This window comes from Rattus norvegicus, chromosome 9 (assembly GCF_036323735.1).
Source record: "Rattus norvegicus strain BN/NHsdMcwi chromosome 9, GRCr8, whole genome shotgun sequence".
In the NCBI taxonomy this organism is placed as follows: Eukaryota; Metazoa; Chordata; class Mammalia; order Rodentia; family Muridae; genus Rattus; species Rattus norvegicus.
In genome coordinates, this window is record NC_086027.1 from 69586024 (window position 1) to 69601672 (window position 15649).

Here is a 15649-nt window from a genome sequence, read left to right on the forward strand (position 1 = left end):
TTTTTTTTTTTTTGCTAAGACAGTTACAACAACAGAAAGAAGAAAACAGAAGAACTAATACAATTTGATAAGTGTGTGTACATGCATGCACATGCACACTTGTGACACCAATAACAGAATATTTTGGTGAGAAGTTCTAAGAAAGCATATGGTGGATGAGTTGGAAATGATGGCTTAGGAAAAATATAGATTCGATCTGGGTCAACTGGACTAGCTGCAGGACAAACTTGAGTGAATTCACATGGGTGTGCCTTGGAGAGCAAGCAGGAGTCTGGGCTAGCATTAAAGTGCTTGTCTTGAGCCAGAACGATAGAAGACTTGGCTAGTACTTAGTGTGATAAGGAGGACCGAGGTCCTAAGAATACTTAGTGCTTTGTACCTAGCTTTACCAGGAAGTTGAGATGAGTTGTACCAGCAAGAAAGAGCTTCAGGATAGGGAAGAAAATCTTTGGGGAATGATGGTGGGATGGGATAGCAGCTCATACTGTTGTTTATTCTAAAGTCCAAGTCTTTGTCATTTCTTTTGGTTTGTTTTGAAGTCAACTCCTTGATAACAAAATGTCCTCGTATTATAAGACCACTGTCTATGATGAAATTAGTAAAAACTACCACTTCAAAACTCATTATGTTTATCTGAAGGGTATTCACAAGTTATGATCCAACTTAATGGACAACTCTAAGCCTGGTCAAGTAAACCATGGGCATACAGAGCCACTGAGATCATGTTTATAATGTGTTTCTCAAGGCTTAGGAAAATGTTTATGCTGTAATGTTGTGTGTAAAAGGCTGGATGGCACATTGCTCATGACTGCAAAGAAACAAGCACAATAAAAAAACTTCCTGGAAAACGATCTAGTGGTGAGTCTATCACAGTATTAAATCTCTGTAAAATCGTCCTTTAGTTAGTCATTTCCACACTTCCAGTGTGCTTTTATTTTGACCATCTTTCTGTTTTATCCGTATTCCTTTGCCATTCGGAGGACCCAATAATCTGTCTTGGAAGAACTTGTACCTTACTCCCCTTCCCCTCCAGAATAGGTGATTGAACTCAGAGTGTGTGAAGCAAGCCACCTGTCACTAAGCTATGTCCACACAGCTTCAAATGATTTTTCTTTTGAGATATGCTCTAGGTAAGCTGCCCAGACATGCCTTGAATTTGTGATCCTTCTTTCTGCCTTAGCTGGGATTGCAGGCACACATCACACCCAGACAGACCTTACTGTCTTTAGTCTGGATTCAAAGCGTTCTTGTATCTCAAAAAACAATATCTTCGAAGACAAATGGTACCAGGTCACATGACAGAGACAAGACATCTAGATAGAAAAGACAAAACAAAAACCAAAACAACCCTTGCCCCTAAAATTAGAATTCCCATTCTTTCTCCTAACCGAGTCCTAAGAGAATGGACCTGTTTCATAAAGCCAAGCTGGCAAGAGACTTCAAGGTGTACACTTTCAATCTCTGTGGAAGCCATGGTGGCTGCAGGAAGAGGCTGCAGTTAGAACTGGGTGTGGGGGAGAAGGATTGTTTATTCCCTCCTGCCTCAGATTTCCGGTACTGCTTGTATCCTTCAAGATTCTTCTATGCCTTTATCTCTTTCAGTGTGCCTTCCCTGAACCCTGGGCTAACTGTTCCCTCCCTGCTTCCTCAACACCCCATGTAGCGCTTCCTCCCTAGACTTACATGACCTCATCTCTCAGCCAGACTGGAAGAGAGACCATTTTTTATTTATGGTACTTTTCATAACACACAGAAAAAAAATCCTTGGCAGATAGTAGGTGCTGAATAAATGTTTGTTAAATGAACCGAATAATTCTCCAAAAGCGTGAGAGAAATTGTATTAATTTCCCAGACTGCCATAACAAAGCAGCAGAAACTGATAGTTTAGCAAAAAATTATTATCTTATAATTCTTTTTTTTCCATGTTTACCCATTCACAATACAGACCAGGCACAGTGAGTGGCCTAGGCTGAGATATACACAGGGTAGGTTTATTCTGCCTCCTCTTTGTGGTAAGCACAAGGAGGCCATCTTATAATTCTTGAGTCTAGGAAAAAGTAAGGTGTTGGTGAGGTTGGGTCCTTGGTGGAGGCTGAGGAAAGGGTTCTCTTGGACATGTCTCAGCTGGTGGCAATCCTGGAGATTCTTTGGCTTGCAGCTAAACATCTGTCCTGCATTTCTATCTTCATATGGCACTTTCCTGGGGATGTATCTTTTGCACTTCTTTCCTGGGTGCAAACTTGTCACATTGGATTTAGGGTTCACCTTAACCTAGCTTGACCTTATCTTAACCCAATTATATAGGCCAAGATCCTATATAATTCGTCTCATTCTCAGGAACAGGATTAGGCTTTGAGTATATCTTTAAGGAAGGCACAATCCAATACAGAATAGAAGCTCTTGCTGCAGTTGATAGCCTATGTGAACTATTATACAGATACGGCTGGGAGTGGTGATACCCAGCTGATGTGCTAACAGAACACCATCAAAGGACAGAGAGACCATTGGCTCAAACACAGGTCGCTCTGTGTGGCTGTATTCAGGAGTCTGGTTAAACATAAGGCATAAGTGAGAAGGGGCATGGTGAGTCAAGTAGGTGGATAAAAGGAAGAAAGGAGGGAAGGAAGAAAAGAAGGAAAGAGGGAAGGAAGGAAGGAAGGAAGGAAGGAAGGAAAGAAGGAAGGAATTGATTGCAGAAAATGGGCGATACTGTAAGTATAGAACACGGGAACCTAGGTTTAGTGGAGCAGAAGAGACATTCGAGGAAGTCTTCTGAGCAACTTGCCTCTTGTCCCAGGCTGTATAACAAGATTATTCATGGTGGTCTGTTTTGCACCTGGTCCCAGGTGCACACCATCAGGTATTCTGGTGCTTAGTGGATCCAGTAAGAGAAAAGCCCAGGCTTTGAACTGTAGAAGAAAGATAAGTCACAACAGTGACAATTTAGGATCTGTGAGAAATACAAATATGTAATTGTCCTAATCATGTGTTTTGATTTCTGATAAAATCAACAAAAACATTAATTCTACTAGATTAATTTCATATACATCATCTGGGTCTGTAGATAGAAGAGTAAGAAGGGATATTGCTGTTTTTCTTTGAAACTAGATTTTTAAAAAAATGTTTAATTTATACATAAAATCTCTTTCTGCACATGCATGTGCATGTGTGTTGGTGTGTGTGTGTGTGTGTGTGTGTGTGTGTGTGTGTGTGTGTCTTATAAGTAGAATGTGAGCCACAGAGTACCCAAAGTTTCATAGTCAGAGGACAACTTTTGGAAAGAGGTTCTTTCCTTCTACTATGTGGGTCCAAGGGATTGAGCTTAGATAGATCATCAATCTTGTGGCACAGGTGTCTTTGTCTGCTGAGTCATCTCTCAAGTCAGAAATAATTAATTTCCTATGTATTGATGATATGTAGCAATTCCTTCTAGAAAAAAAAATCTCCCACCATGGAGGAAATATACTTAAGACACAGGATGTCTGTCCTAAAGGAGATAAAACATTCATCTGTAGAGATCTTTGAAGTTTGGGAAGAGAACAACTCAAAAGCCCCGGGAAGTCCCTGAAACTGATCAGATTAACTAGGCTCCTCCTTCTCTAAACATATATAAGCAATAATGACTGCTGAGAGATATTTTCAGGTAGCTGACTATAATAGGCAAGAGAGACCAACCAAGAAGCAGAGACTAGCCAAACTACCTGGAAAAGTCAGATGCTTACTGAGCTGTCTGGAAGTTGTGTAGAAACTTACAATTTCCAGCTTTTGTGAGCTGTTATCCACGCTGGGGTGGGCTTTTGGTCATGCAGCTGTCTTTGAGTCATTTCTACTCCTATAAGTAATTCCTTACCCGTACATCTGTAAGTAAGTCTAATAAAACCTATTGGTTCAAGTTGAATTGGTGATATCTGTACTTTGGTCCATTGTTGATTCCTATTTGTGATGAGTGTGTTTGCATCTCCCCAGAATTAGGGTCACACAACCCTTGAGAAGGGTAATTAATAATAGCAAACTTGGAAATCTCTTCAGTAAATGAATGCCCAAGGTAGACTAGTTGTCATAAGCTATTACTTCAAGAGAGTCACTTTTCCTGATGTCTCAAATGAACAACTCATTGCTGAGTTGGAGAAGGGTATCAGATAGGAGATTGATGTTTCCACCATAATAAATTGTATCCTATGCTTATGATCTCTTCCTATGAAAACTTGTTCCTATGAACTGCTTGTTGAAGAATTCCAAGCCTATGGAGGTTTTTAGATTTGAATATCAGAGAGTTAAAGAAATAACTTTATTTCTTTATTGGCATGATCTTATTTTGATGGAGACTACATCACCGAGTTCAGCTGAGTTGAAGTAAACATTGTAAGCCAAGGAGAAAGACAGGGAGGTGACAGGCAGGAAAGAAGGGAGCTGGGGAGCTGGGATAAGTGTGTATTAACATTCCAGGGATGACTGTTTATTTCCCAGAATAGAGATTGGGAATTTAAAGGCACAGAAAAGATAATAATTGGACCTCATCAACCCCACCATGTTTTCACTCTTTCCATGTATACTGTGGGCCTGTTTAGATAACCAGGCATATCTTTTATGGCACAGCCCCTCTTCCAATTATTTGTCCTAGTGAAAGAGCTGAACTTGACTGTGAGGTGGACTCTGAGCATTCCAAGAATATCCACAAGAATAATGAACACTCAAGAAGTTTTCATCTTGAGCAAGAGTTCAAGAAAAGTTTATACTGACTTACCAACTGGCTTCCACATAAAGCTTCAGCACCCTTTTATTTGAAGTATCAACTTGCTTGATCCCTAGTCTGTACATGAAACTGCCTCAGGAAGAAGGGAGGCAACATGGAAAATAACTTTTAAAAGAAAAAATCTGATTTTGAACTATGCCTGGCATGCTAAAGCATTTAATGCTTTAAAACTTGGCAGTTAGCGACGAGGGTGGATTGAAATAGAGATGACCAGCTGCCTAATTGCATGTTGCCAACATTCCCCTCCAGCTACTTACAGGATGAGTCCTGTTTATGTCAAAGGCTGACTGTGTCCTCTGTCCTCTATCGTGGCTAAGAGCTGGAATGCTTTGTGCTTTACTTACCATGTCCTGGTGGAACACAGGGCAACAAAGGCCAATTCAGTCTCCTGTTGAGCTGGGCTGGGCAGGTGGTACTGGAGAGAAGCTGTGAGGTTGCAGCACAGGAAATCTCTACAGTACAGGATGGGGTTTCCAGCTCACCGCTCTCCAAAGCTGAAGGCTGGCAGTGCAGGTCCAAGACTGGGCTTTCAGCAGGGAGGCAGAAAGCAATCACTGCAAACTCATCTGCCTTTAAGCCTAAGGAGTCTTGTGGGTAAACTGAGGATTGAGATAATAATGACTGTGACAGAAGCAGTCTCTTCTCATTGGGCAGCAAACAAACAGAAGAAACTGTGGAGGGTTACTTTAAACAGTAGCACTTGGTGGAGCTTTGCAGATACTAGAAGGGAGAATGATAGCTATGTGGGATGGTATGCTAGATGCCCTAGTACAATTCATTCAAGGTTCCATCAAAGGAGGGAAATTCCAGAAGAAACTGTAGGCACAAATGTCTCTGGGCATGGACTACAACTACATGGTGTAAATCTGAGAGATACAGTGGAGAGTGTAGCATACTGCAGAGCATGGTTTCAGTGCAAGGGCATTTAAATAACAGTTTTAGAAAAGGTAAAAACCCTGGGCTGACCAAAGAGAACAGATTTATGAGCTGTGATTTTACTCAAGAGCTTGTTTATGCCTGTGAATCTACTGGATGAACAAGATTGAACGTCAGAATCTTAGGGTTATATTTTTCGGTTAAAGTGGCTTATGAATCCTTTTTATACACCAGGAAGCCACCGTCAGTTTTCTGCCATGATAAAAGAATGTAAGGCTCTCCCTGTCCCTCCTCCACCCCCGTGTTTATAAATAGACAGATGTGCATGCTCTTGAGCTTGTGGAGGGCCAGCGGCCAGAGGTATCTTTTTTCAGTAGTTGTGCACTTTGTTTATTTATTTATTTATTTGGGTGGGCGGGTGAACTCTTACTGGTCTGGAGCTTCCAAAGTAGGGATCTCTCTATCTCCACTTGGGCTAACAAACACATGGCTTCTGAGGATCAAACCCAAGTCCTCTTGTTTGCAAGGCAAGCAACAGAGCCATCTCCCCAGCCCTCCCTCCCCTATCCCTTTTCTGTTACTATGGAAACAAGGACGCCCTCTTAGAATGTTGATGTTCACTTTGAAGGTTATCTGGGAGCCTGCCCTTTATTTCCAGGATGCATCGCTAAACTAAACACTCACAGTTCTCTTTCAATCTCAGGGGTTAGACACCAAATGGGGGGCTCTTGAGGTCAAGAATTCCCAACTCCCTGTTGCCTCTTCCTCAAGTCCCAGCGGCTCCAAAGAGGAAGCAAACCGACCTAACAGTGAGTTTTAAATCAGTTTTGTGAACGGGGCCGGAAGCTTTTGTTGATCAGAAAGAGAGATTAGTTTGTTGCATTGTATAAATAAATTTAAAATTTCCTCTCAGCGAGGGTGCTCCCATGGGGAAAGCAGGGTGGTTAAGGCTTACAGTTTTTAGTCAAAGTTGCTACTGCTTTTTAAAATCCTTTAGAGTCTTATTTTTGAGAGCTCTCACCTAAGAATTCTCCCTAGACTCCCCAATTGGATTATTATTTTAAAATGGCTTCAATGCACATGTGTATTACTGAGCACGTCTGAGACTAAACATTGTGTGTGTGTGTGTGTGTGTGTGTGTGTGTGTGTGTCTGTGTGTGTGTGTGTGTCCTCCCAGTCTTAGCTCAACCTGGCAACCACTGCTGAGCCTCTCAGAGGCTGTGGTCGGGCTGGGTTTTCTGGGCCAGTCTTCCCTCTGGGTAGATCTCAGTTTTCTGTATCCTCTGCCACAGTGAGATGTAAACAACTATGCTCCAGGATGCTAGAGCAAAGATAACATAACAGACAGCCACAACCACTTCCTGTGTATGGAGCAGAGCCTGTATGGCAGTGGGATAGACATGCATTTGGCTCGAGATATGAAGGAGGTGAGTCTATCTGGAGTAGAAGGTGAGGAAAGCAGACTAGAGCTAGAGTAGAGGGCATTTTGCAATCTAAATTCAAGGAGGGGGTTTGGGAATCTTTTCAGAGAAGGGAGCCATTGAAGCTTTGGAACGAGAAGTTGAATATGTAGGGGGATCTTTTTAGAAAGCTTGACTGTAAGGTAGCTCCTAATTGGAAGGGTTTTCAGTTATATATTGATAAAGAAACCCAGAATTAAACTGTCTATAGAAAATTTGAATTAAACTTGGGATAGGCAGTTCTGATGAAGAATGACTGACATTAACCATGTGTTCTCTAGAAGCCAAGTGCTTTATATCAATTGATATTTGCAGTAACACATCAAATTGGGTGTTATTAAATACCACCCTCTTTCAGACAAGGAGACTAAGGCATAGGACGGTAAAGAAACAGCTCAGTGGTACCAAGTTAGGATGTTGCACCAGGAGACCTAGACACAGGGTGGGGACTAGTTACTTTCTTCATTGCTCGGACAGAATTCCTGACAGAAACAGCGTAAGACAGAAAGGATTTATTCAGGGTCATAATTAGGGTGACAGATCATGGTGGAGAAAGTCTGGGAGCAGGGCTGTATGGTGGTGTCTACACTGTCTCGGCAGTCTGGAAGCAGAGAAAACTTTGGTCATGACCATGACTGAGTCTTACCTTATTAGCCCCTGTAGCTATCCTCTATATTTGCCAGCTGGGCCCCATGTCAAAAAGGTTCTACAACCTTCCTAGACAGTGTCACTCAACTGTTGAAACAGACTGTAACACCTAGGAAGTCTGGCTCAGAGCGCTGACTTTGGAACTGCCATCGAGGTGATCCTAAGACCAGGTCTGCGACTGTTGCTACCACCTGACCTCACTGTCCACTGTATCTGTACCTAGACTCCTTGATCACAGGGCATCCTTGCCAGGAGTTGACTTCACAAACTCGAGTGCTGGTCAGTTCCTGCATCTATTCCAAAGGAATCTTCTGAACAAAGGAAGGCAGACAGACTGTAAAAGCCTCCTCTGGGCTGCCGACTGCATTCCAGCAGAGCAAGGAAAGAAACCAGGGTTTTCTACCCTGCAGCTTTCCACAAGACACTAATGATGTTTTCTCCTGGCTTTCTCGGCCTTGGGTCAATGATTTTTCGGTCATTTACTTACAAAATGGGAGAGATGGAACTCATCTGATGTCAAACTGCTCAGTATTTTATTGGTTTTTTAAGAGCTGTGATTAGATGAAGAGAGTTTACTGTAGACTCAAGCTGACTACAGGTTTTATTTATTTATTTTTCCAAAGCGATTGCAAAAGACTAGCCAACCTTTGGATTCTGCAGGCGATTTAGGCCAATACAACGTTGTAAGAAGAGAACTGACATGTTTTCTGTTGAGTTTCTTTTTTAAACACTTGTTCTTGTCAATTGAAAGCCTGATGCAGTATCACTCAGAAATTGGCCTAATTAAATCACACTTAATTTAATGCAATTCCATTGAACAATTTATTTTTTTCCCCTCATTATGAATCTTTCCTGTATAGCAATTCAGAGAAGATTCATTTTGACTAGGACTGCAGAGTTACATATTTGATTTTCAAGATGTCTAATGTACAGATACTGCATTGATCAAGGAATCCTGTGGTAGAAAACACTTGTTGTTTCCAGTTAGGAGTTATCTACAGGCTGTCATGTCATACAGTGGAGTGGCTAACATATACACTTGAGACTGACATTTATGGAGGACCTCCCCAGATCCATGTCACTAGATCGTGTGATAAGGTCTGACTGCTGAGGTGTATTCTCTGTGCTGAATTACATTGAATAAGTTGTTGACTGCCTCAGTGGGCTGACCTCTGGCTGTGCCTAGCTACACTCTGCATCAGCAGATCAACCTATTGATTAACTGTTGAGTCTATTTTTAAGTTTAAACTTTGGTCGGGCAGTGATTGAAGTGGATTTATTTTGTAAGCAAGAAAGCAGAGTATAGAGGCGCACAACCTTAGAGGAGCTATCAGGAAATCTCAAAATCAATTTGTTTTTTAAATTCAGAAAGTTATGCCAATATCATTTTTCATATAAACAGTGGTCTCTGAGTAGTTGCACAATAAAATTTTCTAGTTGTTGACAATTAAATATGCATTGGTAAATGTCAATTTTCTAAAAATATCAAAATATACAAGGTTAAAGTTGTAAAACTCAGGAAGGTAGCTATAAAATTAAGTAATCTTTGTTTGATTTAGTGTGAGTCTAGCTTTAATCAGAGTTGGTATTAGAAAGTAGGACATTTTTATTTTAACAGGAGAGAAAGTTCATCAAATCCTTGAGGAAAAGTTTAACATTTGGGTCACTTGTCCTAATAATAGTGGGTTTATAGATCTGATGCTGATCAAGAACTGAACAATTCCATTTCTGCTTAGGGGCTTTAAAATTTGATTTCAGAGAATCAGTTTTTAATCTTCAAAACTAACCTTCCCCAAATCCACATTTCTTACTGAATTTTACAGTACACTAATTTTGTTTTGTTTTGCTTAGATTTTGAGACAGGGTTTCTCTGTGTAGCCCTGGCTGTGTTGGAACTCACTTTGTAGACCAGGCTGGCTTTGAACTCAGAGATCTGCCTGCCTCTGCCTCCTGAGTCCTGGGATTAAAGGTCTGTGCTACCACACCAGGCACATTACAGTATTTTTGCTATACATATTGTTTTACTCATGTAATTGAAAAATCTTTAATTAAACAATAAAATTCTGAAAAGTGGGTTTGAAATAATAAATAGAGTCGTTTAAATAATTGAATCTCATGCGATATTCAGATGCCATGTTGTAAAGATTTAGTTGGGACTGTGGGAAAAGCACCTTTGCCCTCCCACACCGCCTCTAGCGGTCATTTCTGTGAGTTCCTATTCCTCCTGGATGTTCGCACACATATAACTATGGCAATATACACAGATGGCTTTCGGGCCTGATCCTGTCTATTCTGTTTTCATAGTAATGATAATGTAGTAATAGTTTCGTGTGGTCAATGGTCATCTCCTACACACTATTTGGCAGTAAATTAACACTGGAGGCAAATGATCAAAAATCTTTTTCTCTGACCCTATGATTCCTGTCCTCACTGTCTGTGTTTCAGGGCCATGCAGCAGACTTGTGCTTCATTCTGTCCAAACCATGAGACAATGTGTTGCTCTACCACACTATTGTCTATGTGACTATAAAGGAGACGCTAAAGCCTTATGGAGCAGAGGTTGCCTGAAAGTTTTGGCAGATAAACTCCCTTTGGAGCCTGTGCCATCTATCTTGTGCCTGCCCAAGTGTCACCCTTGCTGATCAGAGGCAGGGCCTTGTGTGCACCAGGCAAACACTATCGAGATGCTACATCCCCAGCCTTCCCAACTCTCTCTTGTTTATTTCTTTTCCTAAGTCTGTCACATGTCCACAACTGACATTGTCAAAAGACTGAGACTGGAGTTGGGACACTTAGTGTAACCCCGACTCAAAACTAATACAAAGACAACATGTATGTGTGTTTATACACACACACACACACACACACACACACACACACACACACACACACCCCAAAATCAATAGTTGGAATGTAAGATGGAGAAAGATGGGCATTTAATCCAATTTCTAGAATTAGCTAAATAAGTGTTATCTATTTTAAAAAAAAGAAAAAAAAAAAGAAAAAACAACAACAACAACAACAACAAAAACAAAAAACAAAAAACAAAAAACAGTGAGATAGTGAGTGTATGAAGAGCAAAAAGGACAGGAAGTGGCCTGTCAGCTTCCCAGTACTGAGCTGACCTCATCTGTGGCCACTTTGTGTCTCTCTTTTAAAGGAAGATGTGGAGAACTGGCAGAGTTCCATAAAAAGAGAAAAAAGTGTTAATTAAAGCGTAGAAAAGAAGGGTTATGAGGAAAGGCCAAAGAGCGGTAAGGATATTTAGTTAGAGAAAAAAGGTCCAACAGGGTTTTCTATAAGACAGACATTAGTTCTTCCTTGTCTCCACAAATACAAGCAACAAGAAGCTCCCAGTGCCGTGAGGATGTTTCGGCTGTGAGAACTGTTCAGAGGTAGTTCTGATGGCTCAGACTGATCAACAAAAGAGAGAAAGCATTAACGTAAAGCTACAGTGCAACCGCTCATTCATATTTCCCTGCCCAGGAGTGAGCGGAAGTAGTCATCTTTCCCTGCCAGGAGTGAGCGGAAGTAGTCATCTTTCCCTGCCAGGAGTGAGCGGAAGTAGTCATCTTTCCCTGCCAGGAGTGAGCGGAAGTAGTCATCTTTACCTGCCAGAGGAAGCGGAAGTAGTCATCTTTCCCTGCCCAGGAGTGAGCGGAAGTGGTCATCTTCTTACTGTTTGTTTAGTTGTTTACTAGTTAAGTGTAAAAATTAACAAATAAGTTGGTTAGAATGTATAAATGCAAATTAGGATCTTTCAGAATTTCCAGAGATGAGGCTTAAGTTAGGTGGGTTTTGGCTAATCCGTCGGTGCAATTCACCACTGTCTTGGACAGCAGCTACACTCGGTTTTGACTTCCAGGAGGAGACTGATGAACCCCAGCTCTGTGGGATGGCACAGTGAGGCTGTGGGGATCTGCACCCTGAGGGCTCCTTGCCTTTTGGTTTGTCTCTGTAGCTATGGGAAAAGAAGGGAAAAGAAGGTGGAGAGATTATGAGGAGCCTTATCCAGGATGGGTGGTGTCCAAGCCTGGGGAGAGAACATCTACTTCTGTAAATAGTGTGTTCTGTCAATGTCAATGCTTACTGACATTTTACATTCTCCTAAGGGCAGGCTGGCAGCTGACTGTAGTTAGGGCTCTTCCTCTGTTGGGAAGTGAAAGCACACTCTGTGCGAGGAGGTAAACCAGACTCAAAGGACTTCATCTGTCACATTCCTCTTTCTTTTCTCATATCCTCTGTTATCATTACCAGGAAGAGTCTGGGTTTTATTTCCATGTTGGCATGTGCAGCTAGCTCACTTCCTTTAAACAACAACAACAAACCTATTGCATTTTTAATTCCTTGTTTCATACATGTTGTTATTTTATAGCATTGATCAGTATTTAAGATTGGTGATGATAGCAGAAGTCAGAAGACTAGCTGGCCCTGAAGGGGGCCACATGAGATCTTCTGGGATGCCGAGACACTAATCTATACCTTGTTCTAAGACATAGTTTTTATTAAACCCTGAGAGGTGATTTTTCTGGTAGTATGCACATATTCCCCTCAGCTCCATAAGTATGCTGTGGCACATGCTTACATGTGCACCCATGCAGCACACACACATCACAGTTTTTAATAAAATATAATTTAAAACTCATGTATTCTACATACTTTATTAGAAGTAAATTATACCTCAGTGCAAAACTTTAAGCAAACATGTTAAAATCTTTATAGTTTAAATATAGCATATTTAATTATATTCCTAAGAAATAGGGCAAGAGATACAGCAAAAAAGAATAAGGAAAGAAAGTAGGTAATATTATTTTTAAGCACCTCCTACCTGATAAGCATATGATACAATTTCTTTGTGAAGTAGATATGCTCACTTCATTTTGTTTGTGAGGAGACAGACACCACAAGATAAGTAAATTCCTTGCTTATGAGTGCATGAATGCATGTGCAAGCCTGCATGTGCACACATATACTCACTCTCACACATCCTTACATACACACACACACACACACACACACACACACACTCACACACATTTGTTGCAGGATATTTGAACCCTGAGGTTGGTTATATATGGTTTCTAGTTGTGATGTGACTCAGCATTAGCATCCCCCTTTAATTCCAGAGCTTTCAAATTATTGTAAAAAGTATTAAATAAAGTCAACCATAGGCCAAGAGGCAGAGCAAGCAGTCAGTCAACAGGGAGTGGACATAGAAAAAAAGAAAACAGAATAAGTCGGAGGACAGATAGAGAGATGCACAGGAAGGAAAGAGGAGGGACATTCAGTTTGAGGGATTTGGGACAAGAGAAGAAGGAGAGCTTGCTTTGGGACATCAGCTGAGGAGGAAGGTCAGCTGGGTGCTTTTTCTGATTCTCTGAGCCAGCAGGCTCTCACCCAGCATCTGGCTTCTGAGTCTTCATTGGTAAGATCGAATGATTGAGATTTTGTTAAAAACAACAATAACAACAACAACAACACACACACACACACACGCGCACACACACACACGAGCACACACACACACGAGCACACACACACACACACGAGACACACACACACACACGCACTCGTGCACACATCCACCCCTACTCTGTAGTTCTGAGTTCAAGTAGAAAAGTTCAGCAGGAGTAAAGTTCAGAGTCTGTGTGAATTGCCCAAGCTCACATTCTTTCTAAGTCCACAGATAACGCTAGATGCCCTTTTGTGCCACAATCCACTTCCTTTCCACTTGATTATCTAAGTGTGTAACAAGCTTTAAAAAATATGCATTAAAAGTGAGACTCTACTGGAGAAACTTCTAGGATTTTCAACCATTTAATATTCATAAAAGGCTGAACTAAACTACTTAAGAATCTGAGAACTTTTTAAAATTGGCCTCAGAACTAGAAAATTTTATGGCTTAGTAGAAAATGATGAGGTTTTCAACATCAGGAGTATGTATGAGAGTTATGGAATATCCTTGTTTTGCAACTCAAATTGACCAAGAGGAGGCTCTGGGACAATTTAGGAATTATACGAATCTATACATATCCATGTTATTTTGGTTAAAGAGACAGGCCTTCTTTTTTCTTTTCTTTTTTTTCCTTTTTTTGATATTTCCTCATCAATTCATTAAAAAATTAAGCTTTCTTATCTATATTTTCTGTTTTCTTAAGATTTATTTTTATTGTGATTTATGTGTATGTGTTTATCTGTTGGAGCATATTCTATGTGTGTGCATGTGTCTGAAGAAGCCAGAAGAGGATACCAGAACCCCTACCTGGAGTTACAGCCAGCAAAGGTATTGACACTAAATTCAGGTCCTCAATAACACAAGTAAGTACTGTTAACTGCTGAGCCATCTCTCCAGCAACAGTTTAAATTAAAACAGCAGCAGCAGCAACAAAGAAACCAGTCTTCCCTTTCATCTTCCTGCTATTGATAATTTTTTTCCTACCTCTTATTACTGAGTCACATGTTTTCATTGGAACTCTGTACTTGGTGTATGATAATTGTTAGATTAGATTTGCTTATCACATTTTAGAAACTGATAATTGTTTATTAAAAATAGGAATGTAGCAAGAACATGCTCCCAACATAGCTCACTCCCATAATGGAATAATTCTACTCTGAAATGTGATCTGTTCAGAACCATATATCCTGTGATGGTTTGCATATGCGTGGTCCAGAGAGTGGCACTATTAGAAGATGTGGCCTTGTTGGGGAAAGTGTGTCACTGTCGGGGTGAGCTGGGAGACCTTCCTCCTAGCTCCCTGAGGATGCTCAGTCTGTTCCTGGCTTCCTTGGGATGAAGATGTAGAACTCTTAGCTCTTCCTGCACCATGCCTGCCTGAATGCTGCCATGCTCCTGCCTTGTTGATAATGGTCTGAACCTGTAAGCCAGCCCCGATTAAATGTTGTCCTTATAAAACTTGCATTGGTCATGGTGTCTGTTCACAGCAATAAAACCCTAACTAAGACAGAAGTTGGTACCAGGAGTGTGATATTCCTGTGACAACCTGACCTCATGTTTTGGGGAGGACTGTAGAAGGACTTTGGAACGTTGAGCTAGAAGAGCCATTGGGACATTAAGAACTCTATGGGATGCTCCATAGGAGCTTGGAAGATAATGTTGAGAACAGTGCAGAAGATGGATGCCTGGCTTGTGAAATTTCAGAAGGAAGATTAAAGACTCTTGTCTGGACTGTTTCTATTTTGATTGTGACAATTCTGTGGTTTCCGTTAGCTGGGGCTGAAGAATCAGCTGTGATTAACAAGATAACAGGACTACTAAAGCGAAACCTTTGCATTATTGGGACTATTGATGCTGGTCAGCTGGAGCTAATAAATTAGTGGCAATTAAGAAGAGACTAGCATCATTGATGTGAAATCTTCTGGGAAGTGTTTTCTGAGAGCACAAAGAGTTTGTGTTCCAGAAATAGCAAAAGCTGTACCTCGTGCTGTGACTGGACTTTGGTAGTGTATGAGAGTCACTCAGGTGGTGCTGGTATTGAAGGTATGAAAGGGGTCATGAAGAGCTGTCGAGGCTGGGCACTATGAGAGGCCATGGAAGGCCATTGGTGAAGGTGCACCCTCAGTTGCAATTGATGGCCCAGGACTGAAGGGGTCAGGCAAAGGAGTTGAGGCTTGGCACTATGAAGAGAGCCTGTGAGGCTATTGGTGAAGCCTAGTTGCAACAGAAGACAGCAGTGTTTTGGAGATGCCAGTACCATGAGATGACCACCAAGAGCAGCAGCAGCAGCAGAGAACAGGCATCTGGAGCCTAGAAGACAAGGTGTGCGCTACAAAGGGCAGAGCTGGAGAAATGACTCAAGCCTTTGGTAGCTCAGAAGATCTTGTGGGTTGATTCTAGACATTGGACGGTTAGAGTTTGATTTTGCTTTTGATTGTGACTGGGCCCTGATATTTT

General features: G+C 41.3%; 1 pseudogene; it reads right to left on the minus strand.

Annotated features, from left to right (window-relative positions):
- Window positions 1-1920: 1920 nt before the first annotated feature.
- Window positions 1921-2029, minus strand: LOC120094895 (small nucleolar RNA SNORA51; annotated as a pseudogene).
- Window positions 2030-15649: the final 13620 nt, after the last annotated feature.